The sequence below is a fragment of the Bos indicus x Bos taurus genome, chromosome X, assembly GCF_003369695.1.
Source record: "Bos indicus x Bos taurus breed Angus x Brahman F1 hybrid chromosome X, Bos_hybrid_MaternalHap_v2.0, whole genome shotgun sequence".
Classification (NCBI taxonomy): Eukaryota; Metazoa; Chordata; class Mammalia; order Artiodactyla; family Bovidae; genus Bos; species Bos indicus x Bos taurus.
The window spans coordinates 71033445-71043144 of NC_040105.1; positions in this window are offsets into that span (position 1 = coordinate 71033445).

A 9700-nucleotide genomic window follows, 5' to 3' on the forward strand; every position below is an offset into this window, starting at 1 on the left:
AGAAATATACCATGCTCATGGATCGGAAGAATCAATATAGTGAAAATGAGTATACTACCCAAAGCAATCTATAGATTCAATGCAATCTCTATCAAGCTATCAATGGTATTTTTCCCAGAGCTAGAACAAATAATTTCACAATTTGTATGGAAATACAAAAAACCTTGAATAGCCAAAGCAATCTTGAGAAAGAAGAATGGAACTGGAGGAATCAACCTGCCTGACTTCAGGCTCTACTACAAAGCCACAGTCATCAAGACAGTATGGTACTGGCACAAAGACAGAAATATAGGTCAATGGAACAAAATAGAAAGCCCAGAGATAAATCCATGCACCTATGGACATCTTATCTTTGACAAAGGAGGAAAGAATATACAAGGGAGGAAAGCCAATCTCTTTAAGAAATGGTACTGGGAAAACTGGTCAAACACTTGTAGAAGAATGAGACTAGAACACTTTCTAACACCATACACAAAAATAAACTCAAAATGGATTAAAGATCTAGCATAAGACCGGAAACTATAAAACTCCTAGAGGAGAACATAGGCAAAACACTCTCCGACATACATCACAGCAGGATCCTCTATGACCCACCTCCCAGAATATTGGAAATAAAAGCAAAAATAAACAAATGGGACCTAATTAAACTTAAAAGCTTCTGCAAAACAAAGGAAACTATTAGCAAGGTGAAAAGACAGCCTTCAGAATGGGAGAAAATAATAGCAAATGAAGCAACTGACAAACAACTAATCTCAAAAATATACAAACAACTCTTGCAGCTCAATTCCAGAAAAATAAACGACCCAATGAAAAAGTGGACCAAAGAACTAAATAGACATTTCTCCAAAGAAGACATACAGATGGCTAACAAACACATGAAACGATGCTCAACATCACTCATTATCAGAGAAATGCAAATCAAAACCACTATGAGGTACCATTTCATGCCAGTCAGAATGGCTGCGATCCAAAAGTCTACAAGCAATAAATGCTGGAGAGGGTGTGGAGAAAAGGGAACCCTCTTACACTGTTGGTGGGAATGCAAACTAGTACAGCCACTATGGAGAACAGTGCAGAGATTCCTTAAAAACCTGGAAATAGAACTGCCTTATGACCCAGCAATCCCACTGCTGGGCATACACACTGAGGAAACCAGAATTGAAAGAGACACGTGTTCCCCAATGTTCATCACAGCACTGTTTATAATAGCCAGGACATGGAAGCAACCTAGATGTCCATCAGCAGATGAATGGATAAGAAAGCTGTGGTACATATACTCAATGGAGTTTTACTCAGCCATTAAAAAGAATGCATTTGAATCAGTTCTAACGAGGTGGATGAAACTGGAGCCTATTATACAGAGTGAAGTAAGCCAGAAAGAAAAACACCAATACAGTATACTAATGCATATATATGGAATTTAGAAAGATGGTAATGATAACCCTGTATGCGAGACAGCAAAAGAGACACAGATGTATAGAACAGTCTTTTGGACTCTGTGCGAGAGGGAGAGGATGGGATGATTTGGGAGAATGGCATTGTAACATGTATAATATCATATATGAAACGAATCACCAGTCCAAGTTCGATGCATGATACTGGTTGCTTGGGGCTGGTGCACTGGCATGACCCAGAGGGATGGTACAGGGAGGGAGGAGGGAGAGGGTTTCGGGATGGGGAACACGTGTATACCTGTGGCAGATTCATGTTGATGTATGGCAAAACCAATACAATATTGTAAAGTAATTAACCTCCAATTAAAATAAATAAATTTATATTAAAAAAGAGTGTCCTTAATGCAGCAGTAAAACTAATTTTATTAAATCTTGACCATTGGGTACAAATCTTTTAATATTTTAATGGAGTATATTTGCTTTACACTGCTGTGTCAGCTTCTGCTATACAGCAAAATGAATCAGCCATAGGTGTACATATATCCCCATTTTTTTTTTTTTAATTTCTCTCCAAGTTAGGTCTCCACAGAGCACCAAGTAGAGTCCCTGTGCTAAATTGTAGGTTCTCATTAGTCATCTATTTTATACGTAGTAGTGTATATGTGTCATTCCCAATCTCCCAGTTCATTCCACCTCTCCTTACCTCTTGGTATCCAAACATTTGTTCTCTATGTCTGTGTTTCTATTTCTGCTTTGCAAATAAGATTATTTCTACCCTTTTTCTCAACTCCACATATATAAGTTAATATGCAATATTCATCTTTCTCTTTCTGACATGCTTTACTTTGTATGACAGTCTCTAGATTCATCCACGACTCTGTAAATGACACAATTATATTCCTTTACATGGTTGAGTAATATTCTATTGTATATATGTACCACATCTTCTTTATTCATTCCTCTGTTTCTGGGTATTTAGGTTGCTTCCACGTCCTGGCTACTGTAAATAGTGTTGCAATAAACACTGGGATGTATGTATCTGTTTGAGTTATGGTTTTCTCTGGGTATATGCTCAGGGGTAGGATTGCTGGATGGATAAAAGTCTTTTTAATGTTTTGTGTAAAAACAAATAGGGAGTATATACAATGTACTTCTGCCACACATTGAAGTATAATGGTTGTCTCAAAGAAAAACACTTGTAAATTATTTAAGGTTTGTGCTGAACTAGACACTCTTGCACAGAACATCCTTTTTACTTGAAAGAAGGATGGAAAGAAGATTATGGTTTTTCAAATTTGAGTATTTGGCAGACATTCCTTAGAAATGATCATAGTAAACGTGTCACTTCAAGGAAAAACAACTGATAAGTGTTTGTTGCCAATGTTAAAACTTAAATTTTCAAGTAAATTAGAAATTTGGACAACTTTCACCCATCATGCTATCCTTGATGGTTTCCTATTACTTACAGACTTTCTGATGAAATCAGTGGTGATGGTAACAAATGTGATGAATTTTTGATTCTGTGTAGTGAATGATATCAACAGTAGCATAACTCAATGAACCAACATGTTCCAAAGCAAGTTGTTACAAATAATGCACGGCTAAATGATCCATTCAAAATGCAAGCTATATCAATTAATTTTATTAAAATAGAATAGGAAAAATTCCTTGATGGGTTTTCAGAATTCAAATTGCAATTATCCTGTAAAAGACTGCTGCTAAGTCACTTCAGTCGTGTCCGACTCTGTGTGACCCCATAGATGGCAGCCCATCAGTCTCCCCCTTCCCTGGGATTCTCCAGGCAAGAACACTGGAGTGGATTGCCATTTCCTTCTCCAATGCATGAAAGTGAAGAGTGAAAGTGAAGTCACTCAGTCGTGTCCGACTCTTAGCGACCCCATGGACTGCAGCCCATCAGGCTCCTCCATCCATGGGATTTTCCAGGCAAGAGTACTGCTAGTTTATTTTTGGTGTTGTTACAAAGAATAGTGCTTGTGCTAACTTGTTTCAGTCATGTCTGAATCTTTGCAACCATATGGACCTTAGCCCATCAGGCTCCTGCTTTGGCAAGCAGATTCATTACTGCTGAGCCACTGAGAAAGCCCTCTTACAAAGAATATGTGCAATTAAATAAAAATATTATTAAAATGCTCACCCTTTTTCATCTCATTCATATGAGATCATATATTTTCTCCTAAATTACAACCAAAACAATATATCACAACAGATTGAATGAAAAAAATAAAGGTATTAGAGTCCAGATATTTTCTGTTAAGGTTTGCAAAAATACAAAACATTGTCGCTTTTTTTTTTTTGCAAATTAGTTCTATCTCACAAAATAGGTGTTACTTATGTTAACATACAATTTTTATTATTTTAAGTGGATTAATAAACTAAAGTTTTTTATTAAAGTATAGTTGACTTACAATATTGTGTTGGTTTTAAATGTACACAAAGCAATTATATTTAGATTATATTCCATTATAGGTTATTGCAAGATATTGAATATATTTCCCTGTGCTATGCAGAAAATCCTGTTTCTCATCTATTTTACATATAGTAGTTTGTATCTGTTAGTCCCATACCCCAAAGGATTCCCAGGTGGTGCTAGTGACATAGAACCTGCTTGCCAGTGCAGGAGACATAAGAGACACAGGTTCAATCCCTGGGTCAGGAAGATCCCCTGGAGAAAGACATGGCAACTCACTTCAGTATTCTTGCCTGGAGAATCCCATGGACAGAGCAGCCTGGTGGGCTACAGTTCATGGGGTTGCAAAGAGTTGGACATGACTGAAGTGACTTAACATGTGCACAGTCCTATACCCTGATTTGTTCCTCCCCACATCATCTCCCCTTCAATAATCATAAGTTTGTTTTCTATGTTATCAATTTTTAATGTCTAGTATGGGAAATATTGATAGTGTTGAAACAAATAGACAAATTTTGTTTGTTGAAACAAAATAGCCAGATATTTTTCCAGCAAACATGGGTTTATCAGGATCAACAGAGAATTGCGATTTGGGGGTCTATAAACATGATGTGCCAAGTGTAAGTCCCTACACAGAAAGGGAAGGAGAGTGCTTTATAGAGAGGAAAAGGAAGCTGGGAGGGTGATAATAAACAAAGAGTCTGTGGCTTTTCATTCACTGAATACTTGCTAGGAAAGAAGAGGAGTCTTTCTGGGCTCAGTCATAGTTGTAGAGCTTGAGAGCTTCACCTTCTGGACTCCCAACTCTAAGCTTTTGTTTATTACTTACAATAGATACAACCCGTATAAGCCAAAACATTTTGGGGATTCCAAATAATTTTTAAGAGTGTAAAGGGGTCTGAGAGAAAAAGCTTGAGAATTGCTTATTTGGAGAATTTTATTTAATTGCTGATTTGAAGAATCTTTGCCACTTGTCAATGCCTGAAATTTCAGACACTTGGAATACATTCGCATATGTTTGCAGTGTCCAAATCCTAAAAAAACTTCCCGTTTTACTGTTAAAGACCTAATCACATCAAATTCTTTTGTGACAGCAGGATCCCAGAGAGTCTAGAAGGCACCATATCCTTGGAGAGAAAGCTGAACAAAAAGGCCAGAAAAAGAAGGTAGGACACAAATATAGCCTTCACCTATTCCACCACTTTCCTAGTGAAATACATAAAGTTAGTAAGCCTCATAGCAAGGAACCCAAAATAAGAAACCTAGAGAAGAAATATTTTTCCTCATCCCTTGGCTTTTTGCCCATTGTTTATAACTTTGATTATATAAAAACAATTCACAACATCTATATACAACCAGCCAGTTAGCTGAAGAAACCTTCTTCTTATGGAAATTTTCTGAAATACATTTCTTTAGAAATTCACAACCTGTGAGACTAACCATTTCCCTTTTCAGGATTGTAGGTTCCTCAGAGGGGGTCTCAAGAAGTTGCCCTATGCTTATATTTGTCTTCAGAACAAGCTTCTGGGGTTCAGGGAAAGTAATTCCTCTTCCAGTTGCAAAGTAAGGTCTTCCCACTGGAGAGAAATATTTTAGTGTATGAATCAAAAAAAGTTTTAGTGAAAAATATGCAAAAACTAAACCCCTTCAAAGACTGCTTGTGAAGATTCCTACTTGTGAAGATTCACTTCCTCTTTCATTTTTATTGATTACAGTTTTGTGTTCTTTTAAGAAAACTAGTTCTTTTGAAATTACTCTTTATCTTCATTCTTACTTAACTAAGAGTATTCTTAATTAATGCTCTTGTTATTAATACCTTAAATTTAAATTATTGGTGTTTCCTCCATTAGGGCTCTCCAACTCCTGTTTCATCTTTTTCCCAATGCATTCTGTGCACCTTTGTCTCAGTAATCCTTCAGGAAGTGGTAGTAAAGAGGTTGGGCTTTGGAGTCAGACATACTCGGATCTGAATCTCTCCTCTCCCACTTATTTGTTGTATGATATTAGGGAAGTTAACTTCTCTGTGCTTCAGTTTATTTATGGCTAAGACAGGACATAATATTAGTCCCTATTCCTTAGGATTATTCTGAGGATTAAGTAAAATGATGCATGCAAATTGCTTAAAATGGTGACCAGTACAAAGTACACACACTAAATAAGACTTTTTAATTTCCCCCTCTCAGCTCTGTTTAAAAGCATTCAATGATTTCTTTTATCCTATGGCTTCTATGCTCTTAAGTTCTTTGTATGGTTTCACCCTCAAAGTTTCTTTCCTTCTGTTCCTTAGCATGCCCTTGCAGTAGTCTAAATTTTGTCCTCACTGTCACATAAATAGTATGCTTATTCTTCTTTCACATCCTTGGCAATATTTCTTCTCTCTCCTGGAGTCCTTTGACTTCCCTTCTCTCTTTAAGATGATATTTGTTAAATTTACGATATGCAAATCTCTCTCTCTATTATGTTTGTTATATCTACTTACCCTCCATGGAGAAGGACAAGGAAGCCTGGTGTGCTGCAGTCCATGAAGTCGCAAAGAGTCAGACACGACTGAGCAACTGAATTGACTGACTTACCCTCTATACTTTTATTTGTGTGTGTGTTGCTTAATCAAACTTTTAAAAACTTAGCTACCTACTTTAGCTTCATCTTAAGTAGTATTATGCATGAAATCATAGATGTGAAGTACAATTTTATTACATTTTAGAGCCTTAAAAACAAACTGTATAACTTGAAAATGTTTAAAAAGGCATTCCTTGTACCACCCAAAATAAACTTGCATGTCTCCAGTGGGACATGGTTCACTCATTGCAAATACTTCTGAAACCAAATTTGTCTATTGAGCAAAGACCAGCCAATCTTCCCAGATTTAGCCTGTACTGAACTCATCTTAACTTCCACATAATTTAATAGTAAATCATACTGTTTATGTTTTCTAATTTGTTTATGAGTGATTAACCTGTTACTTAAACTATGTATTCTTGGAAGCTAGAGGACATATTTTATGCTTCTGAATCCCACTCTTCCCACTAAGTATACCAAATCAATCATTGTTATAGCTCCATAAGTATCTATTGAATGATTATTTTTGGAAAAGTGCAGGAATAATCTGTGTTTACAGAATCAGATATAGGAAATTCTTAAAGACAGTTTATCTGAAGCAATTAATACTCACTAGTTCTAATGGAATGGAGAAGATGATGGCACCCCACTCCAGTACTCTTGCCTGGAAAATCCCAAGTATAGAGAAGCCTGGTAGGCTGCAGTCCATGGGGACGCTAAGAGTTGGATATGACTGAGCGACTTCACTTTCACTTTTCACTTTCATGCATTGAAGAAGGAAATGGCAACCCACTCCAGTGTTCTTGCTTAGAGAATCCCAGGGATGGGGGAGCCTGGTGGGCTTCCATCTATGGGGTCACACAGAGTTGAACACGACTGAAGTGACTTAGCAGCAGCAGCAGCAGCAGCAGCAGTTCTGATGGAAAAGGAATTGAAATCACAACTCACTCTTTCCTCTTTTTTTTTCACTTTTTGTTATACTATTGTTCCAGAAAGAATTGAAGATAGTTTAAAAGGATGCATACTATAGTAAGATATATAAATGAATAATAGGTGGACATAACAAAGAAAAAATAGAAAAGGTCATAAAATTAAAGCCATGAAAGAAAAGTACACCATAAAAATATCTCCAAACTTGCAATCAGCAGACCTAAATTAGGTCCATGGTTTTCAGCAGACTCTATAAAAAGGACACATGTCACAATTATCACTATCTGTTAGGAATTTAATCAAACCAATTAGGAAAAATCTAGCTCTTCCCAATATCCCTTTTAGAAAACATAGTGTATTGTAACAAATGATATCCTCAACAATAGCTATCACACCTAATACACTGTTGCGGTTAGTGAAGACATAAGAGCCTTTGAAGCAACAACTCATAAACTTTCCCAGATCTAGTAAAGATATTATGCCCCAGTTAAACTTTGAAAGTGTACATATGAGAAAAGGGAAGAATTCAGAACTATGAGCAAAATGGGGAAGCTGAACTATTTTTTTAGACTCTTATGACTGGTTATTTTTACTACTTGGTTTGAGATGATAATAAGTCTTAGATTATCAGTCATACTCAATAGTTAGAAGATGTTCTTCTAAAAGTTAATTGGAGATGATTATTAAATTATCATTTTTCTGGTTTGTGTACAGTTTTGCTCCTTTTAACTAACATTCAAAATTTTAGCTGAGTTAAAATATCCTTTGCCAAAAGTGGGTCACTGACTTCTGAGCTACTTTTGTTTCCCTTTTTAGAACTAATGAAAGGAGAAGATACTTGCGTGCAAGAGAGCAATGAAGCAAGCTGGCAAGCCATTTTCTTTGCAATGTTAAGATGTTGTCTGGGAAATGAAGGTAGTGGTAATGACTATAGCTAATTGTCAGGAAAGGGTTCTTTTTATCCTTTTGTCCTAAGGTTTGGCTTTAAAAATCAACAGGTCTGAAATTTTCTTTGGCCCGAGAAAGATCATAGCTTAGGAAAACTGGCTCATGTTTCCCCAGCTCAGAAAGGATGAATTTGTAACAGAAAGACAGTTTAATATTAATAATTTATACTTAAGATTAGAACTACCAAATGGAATGAAACATGTGTTGGCCTATCAGTGCATTCTCCTTTCAGTAGGTATGCCAAGTCAGCAAACTAAATTAACAGATTGGAGCTGTATAAATATATAAAATAAGAGTTAAGAAGGGGATTGTGAGGTCAGGCATGTTTCATTTGATATACCTCAGCCAGGATGGGTACCCTCTTCCTTTACCAGTTCTTACAAGCCATGGCTTTTTCATCAATCAGTTAAAGTTCTCAGTTTCTAGTGATGAAAGTGTATCTTTTCCATCTCTCTATGCCCTTGAAATTTATATTGGTGATCTCTGAGTGTCGGGCATTGCTCCATGATTCTAGTTTTACAGGGAGATCCAGGTTGCCTTTTACAAAAATTTTGTCATCCACTTCCTTCTTTAATCAGCCCTATCCGTAAATCTGAATGCTAGTGTTTGATTTAACCAGCAGTATTTTTTTTCTCCTTTGTTATTATTATTACCCAGAAGTCTCTTTGCAGTTCTAGGCCCTGGATTCTAAATGCAATTTCCTCACATGCCCACAGAGGTTTGTGTTGCTTTGCAAGACTTGTTTTTCAGAACTACTCTATAGTCCCCAAGTGTATGATCTTTCTTTACTTGCATACTTTTAAAGGCCCCACAGACATCACAGAAACTGAAACCTTGGTACATTGGTAAATTGGAGGGAGACTGTAGGATATACGGTTCATTTATTTATTCATTATTTGAATATTTTTTCATTCATTCTTTCACTTTTTCATTCAACAATCATTCATGAAAGTGTCTGTGCTAGACTAGTTAGAAATACAAGAACAAGTCAGATATGATTTTTGCCCCTAAGCAGTTTGCAGTACACTAAGAAAGCCTTGAGATGAAAGGCTGAAGGAAGGGTACTACAATTGGAAGGAATAGCTTAAGCAAATGTAGTCCTACTGCTATTAGTTCTGACACATATTCTTGAAGTTTTCTCACTCTTTACCTCTCAGGTTTGAAAAAATTGCTCTTTTCTTGTTCTTAGATAAACTGTATTCAGATTTTGCCTCAGAATCCCATCTTAACATAGAGCTTACTGGAATATAGTGAAATGGATAGGCATGTGGGTTGTGCTGGAAGGAGATAGGGTAAGAAACAATGAGGAAAGCTGGTATGTAGTCATCGTTTGATTTTGCACATTCTTTGGCTCTCAGCTTTTTGAATTTCTTTGCACCAACAAAATAAAAACTAAATAAAACGAGTAATATCTTCTGCTCAAGGGACTTACCTTTAGGTT